Source organism: Neopsephotus bourkii, unplaced genomic scaffold, assembly GCF_033783945.1.
Source record: "Neopsephotus bourkii isolate Nb327-2 ecotype Australia unplaced genomic scaffold, CSIRO-AGI_Nbou_v1 NB_244, whole genome shotgun sequence".
NCBI classification, from domain to species: domain Eukaryota; kingdom Metazoa; phylum Chordata; class Aves; order Psittaciformes; family Psittacidae; genus Neopsephotus; species Neopsephotus bourkii.
Window position 1 is genome coordinate 1814419 of NW_026900754.1, and position 17347 is coordinate 1831765.

General features: G+C 43.9%; 1 long non-coding RNA gene across 1 annotated transcript in view; it reads left to right on the forward strand.

The window, feature by feature from the left end:
* Positions 1–17347, forward strand: part of LOC133208172 (uncharacterized) — a 175755-nt gene that overhangs the window by 10211 nt on the left and 148197 nt on the right. The window lies entirely within an intron of this gene.

The window sequence follows — 17347 nt, forward strand, 5'->3', positions numbered from 1 at the left end:
ACTGAAGTCTTTGTGGCCTGGTCCTATGCTCTCTGTGTCTTGTTTCAGCTGGAATAATTCTTCCAGTTTGCTGGAGTTGAGGCAAATGGAGCAGCAGGCCAGACAGCCACTGCACATCTAAATGAGGCTCTGTTCAGTCAGGCACCACTGAAAGGACTGCTCCATAGCCAAGGTATGGCTTCCCATGAATAAGGACACAAAAGCTTGGGGCTAATGAGAAGCACAGCATTAGAGTGTTTGTTTTAAGGACAGTGGCTCATTCTGCAGTCTGTGGTACCAGGCAAGAGAAATTCTCTCTGGGGTCAGGAGTCTCCCAAAGGAAGTTGCTTCTATTTGCAGTGAATATGTAACTCTCTTGGCAGAGATGACAGAACATGGGCCTGCTCTGAAGTCTGTTGAAATCAGTAGAAGCCTCTCTGTGTGCATGGAATATCCATAATGGGACAAGCACAACACTTGGCTGAAGTACGTACAAGGAGCTACTTGGAGAAATTCACAGGGAGGAAGAAGACGCAGAATGTGTCCTAAGGCTCTGCTGGAAAGTGTTGCCCTGCTCAGACCCACTAAGTGAGCAGAGGGGTGATTTGTTCAGTGCTCTATAGGAAGTTATGAGGGTTTTAACCTCTGTGAAGAAGTTTTCAGAGAAATACCTGGCATGGCTTGGAACATGCTAAGGATTGGTTTGGGGTTGTTGTGGATCTGGGGTTTCATTCCTGTGGGAAAAGATCTAGTGAAAGGCTGTTTTTTCCCCTTGATGCTTCATGAGACTTCAGTTTCCTTTTTAGGGTAGATGTGTAATAGCATAGACTGTTCTTTTGTGGAAATAGTGCATTTACTATGAGAAGATTAAATGCATTGAGAAAGAAAATGGCTTTTAGAAAATGGCTATAATTCTAGAGCAATGGTGGGATTTCTTTTATCCTGAAAATGGAGTTTGATTAAAAACTGAAATTCAAACGTGCCAAAACATTTGTATTGGTTGAAATCTGACCCTTTAAAGCTGTGAAGAGCTAGGAGCAAGCCTGGCCTGAGTCTTAGGAGCACATATCTCTGTTAATATCATCTTTTCTGTGTAGTAACTTTACTCAGCTGAAGTGTTGGGTCAGACAGGGAGCTCCTGGAGCTGCCTGGGGCTCTGTATACTGTGATAACATAGGTCCTTGCCAGATCCTTCTCTTTCCAGCAAGTGAAACCTGTTCTCTGACCAAGTGAACACTGAATAGCAGTGGATTAGGGCAAGACAATCTTTCACCTCAGGGCTCCATGGTAGGTGCCCTAGTGTTTCTGGGACTCATAGGCTGACAGTTTTGCCTTACTTGCCTGCACTGAAATGGAAGAGGGAGAAATTTCTGTTCTTTATTATCAGTGGTGCAGGAGGACCTAGAGGGACAAAACCCCCTCTGGTACATTACTGTGGCAGCCAGCAGCAGAGGTGGTGATTGACAGGGTCTTGTCTAATGCCTGCTCTGTTCAGGAGCCCATTCTTTTTGAAGCTGTTCCTGACCTCAGCCATGTTTCTGTGAAAGCTGCCTGCCAGGTGATGTTTGGTGATCAGCACAGCCTCTCCCAGCCTCACTGAGTGAGGGGACTGCTGTACAAAGGCACAGGCTGACTGCAGGCAGCCAGTGCAATACCCAAACCAGGGCCTTATTTGTATCCCAAATCCCATTTCTCAGCACTGTCAATTTTTTTCCTTGTAGAAAAACAAAAAGACAGTTAAAGGGACTTTCGGTGACATCCCCTCTGTTTAATGAAGCTTAGAGTTATGGGCAAGTGACTCAAACTGCCGTTATTATCTGCATGAGTGACTGAAGGCCGAGGGTCTAGCAGCGTGCAAAGAGCTCCTCTGCAAATGTGCACATTGATCATTCCTAATCAGACCAACCAGGTCAGGGGTGCTGCAGAGATGGAGAGCACTGAAAAAGCTGACAAATGAAGCAGCAGAGCTTGGGGGTTAATGCAATATTCAAACAGAATGAGGTATTCATTTTCTTATAAGCTTGTCACTTTTCCTTCCTTCTGACATTTTGCCAGAGACTACAATGAAGAGGCAGAGTGAGTGTGAGAATGTATGAGAGCAAATAGTCCTAATGGGCTGGGGGGAGGAGGAGAAAATCCTACAAGTAGATCTAAAGAGCAGAAGGAAAAAGGCCATTTTTCCAGCTCTTTACACTCTTTTATAGTAGACCACTTTTTTTCTCTCTTTTTGAAAGATGATTCTGCTTTAGGACTGTTTATGTTTCTGCACCCAACACTGCAAAAAAAAAAACCCAACTATTCAAGCTGTATTGTTTCTAAATTTAATAAGTTTAGTGTGCTGCTGAGGCCAGAACTGCATTTCTCTCGAGGCAAACAGACTACGTTTAGCATGGTAAGAAGTGAGGAGCTGTGCTGGCACAGTGGTTGGGTTTTTTCCAGAGCCCCTGTATTGGAGATTGTGGACAAAACATATGCCGTGTGTCAGAAGCATCATTCTTGCCTTACGTGGGCTTCTCATAAGTTTCTGGCTTCTTAATCATAAATGCCTCACCTGAGGAATTTTAAGTACCTGCTAAAACTTCACTGTACTCCCAATGTGTTGCATGCTGGAAGCCAGGTGCAGTACCACAACTGTGCTTTAAGTGGCATAAATGGTATCTACCAGCTCCTGTTGTGTAACTGGACAAACCAGAGCACAACAGGTTGGTGGCTCATTCCAGTCATCTCTTCAGGGCAGGAGAAGGACTTGAGAATTCCCTGTTTTCAGCTTTGGGCTCTAAGCCCTGGAGTGGTCAGGTTGGTGCAGGGGAGGATTTTGTACTGTCTGAGGAATGGACGCACCTTACGCTCCAGGGAACTCTTAGCAAAAGCCTGCCTGGAATTAACGATTTGTGAGATTGATCTGGTGCTGTATAGGTTAGAGGGACTTAATGCTCTGAAGAATGAGAAAACCTTGAGAAATTAAGGGTCAGAGCTCCTGTAAGATCTTTGCTGACTCAATAATTACCCTGGCATTGCGACACTGTACATGATGCTGGGGTCAGCTGCTGTCAGTGATGAGACTTAGAATGCTCAAGAGCTGGGGATCTGTTGCCGATCAAGGACCAAGTGCTTGTCCTTGATAAATTTGGCCACTCCTTCTCTATACAGCTGTTGATTAGGAAATCATTCCTGAAAAATCAATCCCACTTTCTTTTTTTTTTTTTTTTAGTGGAGATTCCTGCCCATCAGAAAGCTTCTCACATTCTATTTCATGCCTCCCCACTCTTTTTCCTAAGCATTTTCTTACTGGCAGATATTTCTTTTTCCAACTATCAGGTATTTCAGAGTTTACAACAAGGAGGCTGTGAACTGGGTTTGGCTATTCCATCCCAGATGCAAATAACTCTAAGCCTGCCTGGCATGATGTGGCAGTTCTTGACTGGGAAAAGACAGAGGAAACACAAAAGTTTTCCATTTCAGGCTGCTCTCTGTCATAGCTTCATGATGAAGTTGGAGGGAGAAATGGGAAGGAGAGGAGAAGGAAGTGTATTGCTGTTTATCTTGTTCCTTTGGAGCGCACTACAGCTCCAGTTCAGCAGTAATGAGATCAGCCTGTTATCTTCACTAGACTTTAGGCTGCAGCTTCTAAGGGTTTAGTAAGCACAGCTCAAACGATCACATTGGAGCTGTGTAACAGCAACAGCAGCAACATGTGACACACCAAACCCTCCGAATTGCTTTTCCTTTTCCCCACATACTGTGAAAAGCACAGAAGTTGAAGGAAGGCCTTTTGGGGGAGCACTGGGCTGGGTCTCAGGAGACATAAATGCTGCTCTCTTCTTTCTCACTTGGGTGATACGAGACCTGGGACAAACAGCTAATTTATTATTTTTTTCCTTCTCCTTTGCACATCATTTCCAGATGTTCTTTTTTCTCCCATTTGTTTTGACTATCAGTTCTCTGAGGCTGGCAGGATTTCTTACTACATTCCTTTTACAGAGGGGCTTTCTTCCAGCTAGAGTCTGTCCTGAGGTACAGAAGAACACTACTATTTGTTAATGCCCACAAGCAGAACTGTTTGATCTTCCTGCTCCTTTAAGCAGGACTGCAGTCTGTTGCCTGCCTGCGATGTTGGGTGGTTGGCAATGTTTTTCTAAGACAAGCTCTCTCTCCTCATCAAGCTTCTGTCTTGGAGATTCATGTGAAGCCTTTCAGTTTATTCAACCCTTAATCAGATGCCTGACCTATTCTGAGCAGTGCTCAGCTTATGACCTCTTCCCAATAAACAAGTTTTAAACAAGCTGCCACATCAGATTTTTTTTCTCAGGAAACAAATGTGAGACAGCAAGGGTTGCTCGTCATGCCAGACAGCACTCTTTGCCAGGACTCTCTTCTTCCCCACAAGAATTAATCGACATTTTTGTCTCCCGGAAAAGAAATTATGACATTTCTTTAACATCGAGAGATCTGCTGTTCCACAGGGAATGAGGTGTATTTAAATAGGCAAAATGTGCTTAATGACTTGTCCTGAAATGAGCACTGTCCAAATCACTTTTTTCTGCTTACTTTTCAGACTTACGTGTGATTTAAATGGTGATTGTAACCACTATGGAGGTCGGGACCACTGATGCTTTGCATATCAAGTTTTTAGGAACCTGTCATTTACTGTGAGAGACAAGGAGGGGGTCTGTCACACTGCTAGGGCTATAGGCCCTGATTCTCAGAGTAATGTAGGGTGCAAGTCATGTTGGGGATCTCAGTAGCTTGGAGCTGGATCTTGACATCATTTTGGGTTTGGAGTTTTTTCCTCTTCTTTTTTAGATCTTAATAAGCAGTGGAACTGGAAAGGGAAAGTGAAGAAGATAGTGATTTTTTCAGTAACTGCAGTTATCTTGACCAAAATTGCTATTGTCTTAGTACCATCTTTGGAACACTTGCTGGCAGCTTCCACAACAGATGATGAAGCTCAAATGGGTAAGGGACTGAATTCCACACATCATGAGGGTGAGCATTGCAATGGCAGGTAGCACAGACAGGATGCTGTGCCTCATGTCCCTTTTCAGGCTTCAGGCTCCATTTGTGACTAGGCATTCCTCTCACTGCTCATCACCTTTTCCCCTGTCAAACAAAGGGGAAGAATCTTGAGGCTTTGCAGTGCCATTCCTGGCAAACATGGTATGCTAGAATAGCTTGGGGCAAAGTCTTATAAATGCTGGTGATTAGGATATGAATTCATCAGTGTTTGAACACAGGCACTTCCCTGGAATATTCTCTACTGTATGCTGGTCTACTTCTTCGTACCTGCACCACCTTGGCCTGGGAAAAGCAGAAACACATGGAAATGGACAGAGATAAATACAGCAAATTCTGTTACAGCTGGTTGCTGGGATCATGATGCAACTGAGCATTACTGCAGGGAAGACAGAACCGATATTGACAAGACTTTGTCTCTGCACTAAACAGTACAATCACGGGAACACCACTGTTTGCTGATCATGTTGATTTGTCAAACATGGTTTCTTATGGCTCTGTTCTCCAATGTTTCTGTAAGAGGTGTTTAAATTAGCTTAAAGCAGAGGCACCATCACAAATGCTGTCAAGCAAGTTAATGTGATTTGTCATGTCCTTGATGACACATGGACCTTGTCCATTGATGAGGCTTAGTGCCAGTAAACAGGACTAGCAGTAACAGTTTCTACTTACTTTCTTTTCTAGTCTCTTTGGATTGTAAAACATTCCAAGTTGGTTTGGTAGTAGCTGAACATGTCCCTTTCCTCTGCTTCCTTATGTGATGCTGAAGAAGTCCCAACAATAGAAAACTGATTTAGTGAAAAGTTAGTCCATTTGGCCCTGCTTTGTGACACTTTGGGTCATGTTAGAGGAGTGCATCCTATAACTTCTGGTCAGTAGCTCATAGGACAGGCTGAAAATGTGCAAGGGGAAGGTAGGAGCTGTGTGTTTTCCTCTTGGGAAAGGACATTGGTGAGGGGATCGACCTTAGGCAAATTATTCCTGCTCCAGCATGACTTGCCTTCTGTGTTATGAGAGTTGTCTGTGCAGAAAGGAGCCTGCAGTGTTTCTGTAGTGCTCAGCACACCTGAGGCTCTCCAGATACTGCAGAGTCACCACAAAATTTTAAGTACAACTTGATTTTCTTTAAATTAATCACGATTGTTTCTGGTTTATCTTGAACACTCTAGACTGTGTTTGGGTGTTGGTCAGATTAGAAAAGTATTGTTTTCAGACTTCATAGGGTTTAAGAAACTTTTGCCTGTGTTTTTCCTAACTGGACTTCAGGCAAGAGTTTAAAAAGGAGAAATGCCTGGAACTCTGGTAGTTTTTGCTCTTTCCCACTTCATGGCCAATTGTGTCAAGTTCAAGAACCATTTTGTGTCTTGACATCTAGAGGTCCTTGGTGAGAAGCATGTCTCTCTACCTGCCAAAGCACAGGTGCAGATGTGAGACACAAAACACGATGCTTAGGGCAGGGCCTTTTCAGGCAATACCCTGCTGGGTCATAAATCATTTTTTCTGTCACTCGAGTTTCATAATCTCTCATTCCCAACTGAAATAGAATCAGCTAGGTTGGAAAAGACCTTTAAGATCAAGTCCAACCATTTCCCCAGCACTTCTAAGACCACCACTAAAGCATGTCACTGGGGGCCTCATCTACACAGTTTGTGAACATTTCCAGGGACGGTGGTTCCACCATTCTCTGGGCAGCCTGTTCCAATGCCTGACCACCCTCTCTGTGAAGAAATTGTTCCTCATAGCCAACCTAAACCTCCCCTAGTGCAGCTTGAGGCTGTTATTTATTGTCTTATCACTCATTATCTGGGAAAAGAGATAGACACCACCTCACTACAACCTCCTTACAGGTAGCTGTAGAGAGCAGTAAGGTCACCCTGAGCCTTCTCCAGACTAAACCCCTCCCAGTTCCCTCAGCTGTAGAAACATCAGACTTGTGCTCCAGGCCCTTCACGAGCTTCACAGACCTTCTCTTGACCTGCTCCAGCACCTAAATACCTTCCTTGTAGTGAGGGGCCCAGAAGGGAACACAGGGTTTAAGGTGTGGTCCTCACCAGTGCCTAGTACAGTACCCTGAACAGCCCCAGTTTTCTCAGCCTGTCTTCATAAAGGAGGTTTTCCAGGCCCTTAATCATTATGAAGGGCTTGCAGTACTGTTCCTGTACCAGCAGGGAAGCAGAGTCATGGGGAAAGAGATGGCAGCGTGTTTTTGTACTGAGATTTGAAGAAAGGAAATAATTGTGAGTATATCAGTTATGTGTCAGTCATACTGTCTGTTTCTTTTTTGAGACATTCAATTGTAGTGACTGGTTGTAAAGAAGATGAGAGTGTTAGGAAGGCTTCAAGGAAAAAAAGTTTAATGGGAGGAAGCAAGGGGAGAAAAAAAAAGCCCTGTCCAAGACAATTTCTGGCAGTTGGGTTCTTGGTGCAGACAGATTGGCTGATGTTGACTGCTGACAGCTTCTGCAGCTTGCTAATTACAACTGTAAAAAATTCAGGTGAATGACAGTATCTTGAAATTTTAATTTTGCTTTTTTAAATTTTGCAGCTGCAACTGTTAGTTGGCTATAACCATAATTGATGGACACTGCCAGTTGCTTAGACAGATGGAAATTAATACTTGTGTTACCATTAGAGCTCACTATCACAGTCATGTTTTCATTAGTCTCCTGCACTGAATTGGTGTGTACAAGACAGTGTATTCAGAAGGAGCAAACACAACTCCTGCCTGCAAACCAGAAAGTGGTACCACATTCTATGTGTACTCACTGTCTATGCAAGGCTGTGCACCTCTAAATGGTGGGCAAAGATGGTGAGACTGGGTTAAGAGTCATTGCTCTGGGTTCCTGTGTGAGCAGTGGGTTGAGGCACCTGAGAGCTGGCTTTGTGGTGGGTTCCAGTCACCAGGCTTTGGAAAGGGACAACAAGGGTGGCATGGAGGCACCTGTGCTCAGTGGTCCCCTACACAAACTGTATTCAAATAAGGGTAGTTTTCTAGTACTGTTTTCTTAAATCTGATGGATGTAGGAAGCCTTAAAATGTGTAGAAGTAGGTGGGATTTCCCACTGTTGCCAAAATGTCCCTTTGCCTTACATGAAAGGGGAAAGGCTGGAACAAGGCAGAATTGTTGTGCCTGTTTGCACTGAAGACGTGTGTACTTGGGGAAGATATTTACACATGTCTTCCAACACCAAGTGTATTACCTCCCAGTAAGGCTGGGAGGGATGAACTGTGACTCAAGGAGGCTTCCCTGCCATGGCAACACTAGAGGTGGCTTTCACATAGAAGCAGGTTCTGCAAAGTGTTCTTCAGTAAGGGTGTTGGTTTCTCAGTATTTCCCCTGGCCTTCTGTTGCCACAAAATTTAAAGGCCCTATATTTTTTTTTTTTTTGGATCTTGTAAGCAGAGATTCTCTTGGGTCCTGAAGCCTCCATCAGGAAGTAGCAATAGAGTTTTGGGCATTTTTATTTTTCCTTTCTTTCTTTTTCTGTAGGTGCACTAAATATTTGAAAGGAGCAAATACTTCTTTTGCTGTGCTTAAATGAATTGAGACTAGGACTGTCAGCTTCTGTCCTGAAAAATATTTTCTGGACATGAGTGTGCAGCTGCAGATGTTACCAAAGCTTAGAAGAGAAAAATGAGAGAAATACTTGCTTTCCAAGATACTGGAGCTGTCTGTTGAATATAGAGCAGGTCACCTGTTTGCTAGGATGGTACATGCAAGAACAGGCCCTCTGTTTTTCCTGAGCTTCTGGAAAAGTTTAGGTGTTGTTTAGCATTACCATAATAATGTTGGAATCTTTTAAGGCTTGTGTCAGAGTTGATGGAAGCTTGTGGCTTAACTTCTTAATTGTCAGAAATGCAGGTAGTATCGTCTCTGAGTTGTAGCTACCTGCACATCATGTGAGCTTGGAACTAATAATGGTTGCAAGAGAAATGCCTAGAGGTGTAGGGTAAGTAAAAGCAGTTAAGAATCTCAAGTAGTACATGGAGAAAACAGCAGTGGGGTGAGGTTTTCCTGGGTAGAGGTGTGATCTTCTAGGTGGAAGAGAGCTCCTCACCTGCATTGAGGGAGAGCTGCAGAAATATTAGTCAAAGAAGTCACTGAGACACTGGCTACTTTTTAATACAGAAAGTAAATTCGTAAGTTCTGAGCCCTCTGAAGCTCGCTTTTAACATTTTGCAGAACAGTTTGCTTCAAGCTAGTGAGAAAAATCCATCTTCCCTTGGTGTTGAGTGAAAGCAGTGAAGTGGGACTCCCTTCTTCCCTGGAGGCGTTCATGAGCTGTATTTAGAGGTAAGCTGACAGAACTGATCACAGCTCAGCTGGAGGTGCAAACATATCTACTTGCTGTTGTGTTGACCTCTTTGGAGGGGAGGCCATGTGCACAGTCCCCTCTCTTCCCATCTCTCCTTCTAACCCTGCTCCATGACCAGACTGATGCCTCGTCTTAAGACCCACCAGGTCTCACTGGTAGTTCTGACTTGAGAGCTGAAGTGCAGGCAACAGCACGGGAGCTCTGTGCTGGCCTGGTTAGCAGAGCTGTGTTGGAGGTATAGTTGTGCACTTTCATGTTGCACAGATGTTCATATGCAAAGGTAAGGTTGTGTTGCCTACTGGTATGCCAATTACTGGATATAAATGGAAGGATAGCATGCACATGCCTAAACTGGGAAGCAGAAGGTTAATAGATGAACAGCACCAGAAGATCCCATTTATCAGTTTCTATTTATCTCTCCTCGGGAGGTGGCAGGTTTACAGTAAATACCTTCTGTCCTCCTAATTTCCAAATGATGGGGATAATGATGGAGAATGGTGAAGTCATTAACTGGGACAGCTTCTGTGCATCACTCTGTCAACCACATCTCTCCAAGACCTGCAATGAGAAGTGATGGGCCCCAGCTGTTCACCAGATTCTCTTCCCTTCCCCCTCCCTGTTCTCAACCCCAATTACAGGCTTAGCAATTAAAAAGGGGAAAAAAGAACCCCCCCAAACCCAAAAGACAAAAGCCAGTCCCTTCCTCTTCCACTGCAGTGATAGGCCAGCCTGCCCTCCACTTTGCATGTGTGTGTGTTTGGGGGGGGATGTACCAATCTGGTCTGAGTCAAGTGCAATGGTATCAGTGTCAGTCAGGCAAGGGTTCCAGGTGAGGAGAATGGGTAACTGAAATGAGCACAACATGGAGGCAGGTTGTGCTTCTGCGACAGAGGCATTGCAGAGAGTACAGTGGCCAGGCTTTGCTTCTAGATGCCACTGCTTTCAGGTGAAGGTTCTGCAAGGCCAAAAGGTGTCCCTGAAACACAAGCCAAGGTGAAAATGAAAGTTCTCTTAAGTAGATTGTTGCTTTGAAAAGCTTATTTTTCCCTATGACACTTCTTTGTAGCTGACTTGAGAGTTAGGGGGTTTTCTATTGTTATTTGTTTTGCGTTTGGACAGTGGCTGTGACTTGATGTCTGTTTCCAGAGAGAGGTTTAGCATTTGTAACAGCCATGCATTCATCCAGTGAGTACCTCTTATTTATTGCTGACCCTGTTGAAAGCACTGCATTTTTGTCTGTGAGAGGTGGGAAAAATCCACCCTACCCCAGGGGCAATGGAGGTTTTCATTACAATGAGAGGGGAAAAACATTATGTGTGCTTTGTCATGTGCTCAGTTTCCTGGTTAATCCTGAGCCTGTGTACAAGTGTCTTCAAAGCTGCTTTCGAGTAATAGCTCTTCAGTGAGCTGTCTTTTTTTTCATGCTACAATTCATGAATTAAAGGAGTAGCTTTACCTGTAGAAAAGCTACTGGCACTTGCTGTGGCCTTGAGTATTGTACAATATGGTGGAGCCATGCAGACCTGCGGGTCATTCCTTTGGCTCTTGATTGGCAGCCTGGCCTCCTGCCTTGGCGTGTTTTAAAGAGAGGCCTGCCTGAAATACGGATTTCCTCTGCATCCACCATGTGTCAGGCTCATAAAAAATCTCTTGAGCTGTGGGAGCTTTACATCAGAAGGGTTCATTAAGTTTCAAATGTTTCAATTGAGAAATTTCAGAGCTCTCAGCAATAGACCAAGGTGGCTAACTCAGCCAAGAGTGTCTCCTGGCAGTCAGGTACAGATGTGATTGCTAGTCAGAGCGCCATAAGAAACCTAATAGTGTCCCAGGAAGTGTCATACTTGAGCTGGAGAGGCTTAAACCAGATAGCCCAGAGAGACTGTAAATAATTTTTATTAGGTTTTAAGAGATAGGAACATAGAGGAGCCTTTAACTTGCAGAATACCAGGAATTCAGCCTACAAGGTTGCAGAGCCACATTTTTATGTGGTTCATAGTGTTCATTTAGCTGTCCTGGGAAATTTGACAGGAGGAAAGAAAACACAGTTGTGGTGAGAGAAAGAATTCTGGTACTGGCCTAATTCAGAGGAGGTGATTAACTATGTTCTTAAGTGCTTTGGGCCAGGGTACATCATGATGCTACAGGGGGATGTTAGTTTCTGGCTAATGTCTCTGGAAATGTGGTATCTGCACAGAGAGGTAGATTAACACTGAAAGGCAGTGGAACTTTTGAAAATGTGATGTTAGACAAGGTGGAGGGTAAATGTTCCCTAAACATTTCCTTCTTTATTTTCAAATCCTAGGTGCTGCTCTTTGCGATACGGACCCACAGAGATGTTTACATTGCTCCAAACTGGTCTGGTAGCTGTGTGTCAGGGAGTCTTCTTCCAAGGGCTTAGACTTGGGTTAACCACATCTGGTATCTCTGGGCTAATAACTTTATTGTGTATCTTCAGTCATAAATGTGGCCAGGAAAAGTGGAGTTTGATTTCATGTGTAATAAAGTAGGTTACTCTCATCAGCTTTACACTGACTGTGCTCAAGGATTGACATTTGACTAGTCTGTTTTGCAGCTTTGGTTTAGATGTGTGAGGAGGTGGCAGTTCACTGTGATTCTAGAACAAACTCGAGGGGGGGGGTGTCGAATGTGTTTTATGATGGTTTTGCAGTGTTATCCCTCTTGTTGGGCTGCTTTTCAATTAGCTGGCCTTGCCTAGGTTCTTGTGCAGACAAGCTAGTTAGAACAAAACAAAGTTTTGGATTTCAGCCCTCCTGTGTTGCCTTGGTTTCCACAAGAGCACCTAGCTAGAAATTAGAATATGCCTCATTGTTAATGTCTCAGCTTGCTGCAATGTGTGGCTGTTGGGTGTCCTGTGGTACCAATACAGGAGCATCAGCTATTCCTGTGACTAGCCTCTTGGTTTTGACACCTCAAGCGTGACACAAATCAGGCTAAACAGAAGATGCAGTATTAAACATCTGTTGACTTCTAAATAGTGAAAATGGTATTACTCACTCTAAGCAATCTGTATGATAATTTCAGGAAAACATGAGGTGGCTCTTCTCTCAGTGGAAGAAATAGCTGATGGATCTTTTTACATACATAAATTAGTGGTAGGAAAGACATAAGAGCCCAATACAGAGGGAAGTTCTACTTCCCTGAGAAATGTTTGATAAAATCATAGAGTGGTTTGATTTGGAAAGGACCTTAAGATCATCTACTTCCAAGTGTCCTGCCATGGGCAGGAACGCCTCACCCTAGACCATGTCACCCAAACCTGGCCTTGAACACTACCTGGGATGCAGCATTTACTACATTTCCTACTTCTTTGGGCAACCTTGGTGGAGAAAATAAAGGCAAGGCTAACTGTCCACTGCTGGGCAGTTGTTTGGTTAGAACAATATCTACAGTTCCAAATCATGGGGAAGATGAATTTGTTACAGATAATGCTGTTCAAGTGAAAGAAATGTCACTGGAGCATTGTAATGTCTATCCAAAATAATTTTTTCAATTATGTGTAACATACAGCAGTGGATGACTTAAAAAATTATCCTAGCTGACAGCACAAAGGCAGCAAAATCTTATATTCAAGTCCATTTTTATAGGTTCAGAGTGTACACATTAACCCTCTGACTATAGATGGTTTGGAGAAGACAGAAGTGGCTGTTCACGGCAAGTATTTAGCACTTGTTTCAACTTGTCTAACTACCTGTGTTCCAGCACTGGCTATTGAACACAGTCACAGCTTTCAGAGTGGGGTGAAGCAGTACATGTCTGCAGAACATTATGGATGAATCTATTGATTTAAGTGAACTCTGGCTTCCAGAAGCTTTGTCAAAAAGGAAGTTATTTCCTTGAATAGTTTTCCTTGAATAATTGAATTTTGAATATCTCTGCTAGGTGAGGTATTTGACTTTGAGTTCAGTAGGATGTATGTGCTGTAAGTGGTAATGCTTACTGGATGTGCTATGCTCAAGTATGGGAGAATTCAACCTGCTCCAGTGTCTCACCACGCTCATAGTGAAGAATTTTTTTCCTAATATCTAATCTAAATCTTCCCTCTGCCAGTTTAAAGCCATTCCCACTTCTCCTGTCACTACAATCTTTGGTAAAAAGTTCCTCTCCAGACTTCTTATAGGTCCCCTTTAGGTACTGGAATCTGCTATGAGGTCTCCCCAGGGAAAACAACTGAATGTGACTTAGCTGTGTTTTAGCAGGTCCACCCAAGTTGGTGACAGACTTGGGAGCAGAGCCTTCCTGTGTCCTAAGATCACATTTTGTTTGAACTGTGTTGTTACTTCGCAAAGTTCTTAGTGAGTTACAGAATCTGTCAAAATTCTGTAGATTATTTGAACCCATGGACTGCCATAAAGGATTTAGCTCCTTTAGGTAAAGCTAACACTACTGAGAAGTAGTGCCTTTTATGCTTGAAGTCAGTAGAGTCTGTTTGAAGAAGAGGTAGCTAGGTATCCAGTATATACCACTGACTGTTGTAGCTCAGAAGGGTTGTCAGATGCTGCATTTACCATGGCAGTAGGGTGTGTAAAGGAAATTCCAAGAGCTTCTTTGAGATTCTAAGGATCCCAGACTTCTACCACTTGTCTCTTCCAGAAGAGTCCTCTTGTGATCAAAGAAGTTCTTTTCTGTGACACTGGTGAGGCACTGGCACAGGTTCCCCCAGGAAGTGGTAAGTGCTCCATCCCTGGCAGTGTTCAAGGCCAGGCTGGACACAGCCTTGGGCAACATGGTCTAGTGAGAGGCATCACTGCCTATGGCAGGGGGTTGGAACTGGATGATTTTAAGGTCCTTTCCAATATAAACCATTCTGTGATTTTATAATTTTTTTTTTTGTATAAAGGAACCTCCCACTTGCTGACCTCAGAAACCACACAGTGTGAACCCTTCTCCTGCTGCCCGTTATGCTGACTCTTAAAAATCCTTAACGTTAAGTACATGGTAATGACTTCAGCTTTCACCCAGAGTTGTATTTTATTTGCAGTTGCTTCTATTGCTATATTTTCATTACTCTGTGTACATCTTTTTCCTTCCTTTCTTTGCTCCTGTTAACAAAGGAAACGTGCAGTTCTATTCTGCTACCATTTTATTTCATATAAACCATCTGTGATACAGACCTCAAAGCCAGAAGCTCTGGCCACAGTGTTCTGTAGACTGTACATACAGCATTTTGGGGGAAACTGCTGTAAAAACTGGGCAGCACTGTGGTGCAGAGTTCTGCCTTCCCATTCCAAGGTTTCTATCTTACTTGCATCATGTAGCAAGCATGTAACATGCAGTTCAACGGCGGTTGCTTCGGCTGGCTACACAGGCTAAATGTAAGAGCATTTCTGTCACTTTTGCTGCTCTGGCCACTGCTCTTAATCAAAGAGCTGCAAGGAAAGCTCTCATTAGAGAGGCTTTCTCTCAGTTGTTCAAAAGCCTCCACTTGGCTAATAGAGGTTTTAGAGAGCTCTTGCTTCTGGTTAGGGTTGCTCTACTTGACCTGATCTAGGCCTGAGGCAGAATGGAGAAAGGGCAGGCTTAAAATAAATTATGTCTGAGTAAACACAATTGCTAGAGATGTGCAGGATTTTGTTCTGTAAGGCAGCTTAGTAAGGGAGTAAAGAGTTGCTCTGCTATAGCAAAAAACTGCTGGTATACATGTGACTGAGATTATTGCCAATCTGTATGTGAAAGAGGGAGTCTATGGAATGAATTAGGGTTTTCCTGTCTGTTGCTTGCATGTCCAGCAGTCAGAGCCCAGGCATTGTGCTATTGGGTGTGGAAGAAATGGGAGTTCAAGGCAAGCTGTGTGGCAGAGACTCTATGGAGTCTGAATGGAGGAAGCAGGTAGTTGAAATGGCAGGTAGCTGATCCTGGTGCTTAGGCACCAAGGCTCGCTGAAGGCTGAGCAGGCTTTACAACTGGAAGCAGTGTGTTTGTGGTCCTCATTTTCTGTAGGAAAGGAAAGGTGCCAGCCTCTGAGTGCCTAAAATAATATAAGAAGCTGCCTAGAGAAGGGATGCTATGAATGCAGGTCACCTACCGAATAGGGTAAAGATGGAATCCAGATCCAAACGGAGATGGAGCAAAGGAGAAAGGGGGAGAGTCAGTGGGGTGTTGATCAGATGTTTGCTGAATTCCCATATAGCATTCCCAGTTGGACAGGCTTTCTCAGACCTATTACAGTAGGTCTGTTCTGTCAGGAGTCAGCACAGAGACGAAGGGACGGATCAAGAAAGGAGATAAGAGTATAATCAATGTACATGACCTCCCCCAAGGGACATGTTAAATTTAAGTTTCTTTGTTAATAGTTTCATAGCATATTAGTGGCTGACCTTGCAGTGAGGATATATAAGTACTTTCCCCCTCTCCTCTTTCCTTGCTTTTTGCTTTTTATCTTCTTGCAGAGCAATAAAGATGCTTGGCTCCAGAGAGCTCCTATAAGGAATTAAATTCTTAAGACACAGCATTGCTCTGTGGAGAGAGATGGAGGAAGTTATGAGGACAGGAATGGGAAGGAGGTTTGTCAGAAATAATTTTAGGATTGATCAGAGCAGGATGGGAGGAAGGGGCACTCCTGAACAGGGTATGCTTGTTTCAGGAGACTATGTACAGCATCAAAGTCAGAGTGCTTAGAATCCATAGTGCTGGGAGCTCAATGCTGTAAGAATTGGCCCCTGCTTGGGGATGCTACCATTGCACAGAAACAAATGAAGAACTAATCACTCTTCCTATGTACACAGTCAAGGAGGGCTGCAGGCTCCATTTATTTAGGGGAGGGGCTCTCCCCACTGGATAGCAGGAATGGGACTGAAACTTGGGTTTCTCTATGCTCTAAATGGAGCTATAAATGCAGCAAAGAAGGGAATAGCTCTCTTGGGGTTTCTCTTGATCATGTTGTGTCTGCTTTGGTTTAGACTTGTGTCTACTACTAGTGGTTCCATGTGGGATGCTCCCAGTTGAGGGATCTGAGGCTCTGTAAAAGAGGGTAACAGAAGGGTTATAGAAAAATAATAATTTATGACCTGTAGACCACCACCAAAGGGAAAACTTATTTTCAGGTCTTCCAAGGCATAGGCTGAATCTTCACCAGGCTAAGTGCAATTTGGTGTCCTTTCTGAACATAGGCCAAGGACAAGAGTCCCAGTGGTGCTTTTAGTCACACCATATGCCTTAAACACTGTGCTGACAGCAGATTCTTGGGTGAGGACCTCAGGATTACTGTGAGAAGATGCAGGTGGGAGCCATCCAGGGTAGCAGCCTTACCAATGTTTGGCCAGCATCTTCCAATGCCACAGTAGCTTCCAAGTGTAGAACTGTGCCGAAGGATGAGAGTTTCTCTGTCCTACGTCTGCTGTCCATCTTTTTTGTGTTGAGGGGACAGGGACCTTTGTTTGAATGGCAGAGGATCTTTAGACAAGCTATCTTCATTGATATACACAGATGACTTTATGTCCTGGAGATGGAAGGTGTGGCTGACCAGGGAGGGGCAGCTATTGAGGTCTCCAGCAAGCAAAACGGGTTTGCTGATAGGTTTGATTGAGTGAGTGATGGCTTGTCACACATGAGAGATGTCTGTATGAGTGCTCGGAAGAGAAACCCACTGGGAGTTGTTAAACTCAAAAAAGCCATCCTGAGCTCAAGAAGTCCCAGAGATACAAGTTCTTAAGGGCTGGGAGCATGTTCTGAGTAAGTGTCCCCAGGTGCCTGCTTTATTCCTGTACCTTTGCAAGGTGTCTGCCTCTGGCCTCTGTGACAGCATGCTGGGCTAGGTGGTTCTTTGGTGTGAGCCACAGCAGATGTTCTTCTGGAAAAAATTACCGTGGAGATGATTTAAGACTAAAAGAGCCCTGAATGCTTACAAAATGCATCCATACCTTCTTAAAGACTTAGCTAAATTTTACTGGTTTTTGAAAGAAATCAGTGAAAGCTGTGGTCTTGGTCTGGGGGGAGGTTATGGAGAGGGGGGCAGATGTGTTCATCACGAAATGGATGTATCATAAGGTTTCTTCTGAATTGGTGAAATGCTAATGCATTGT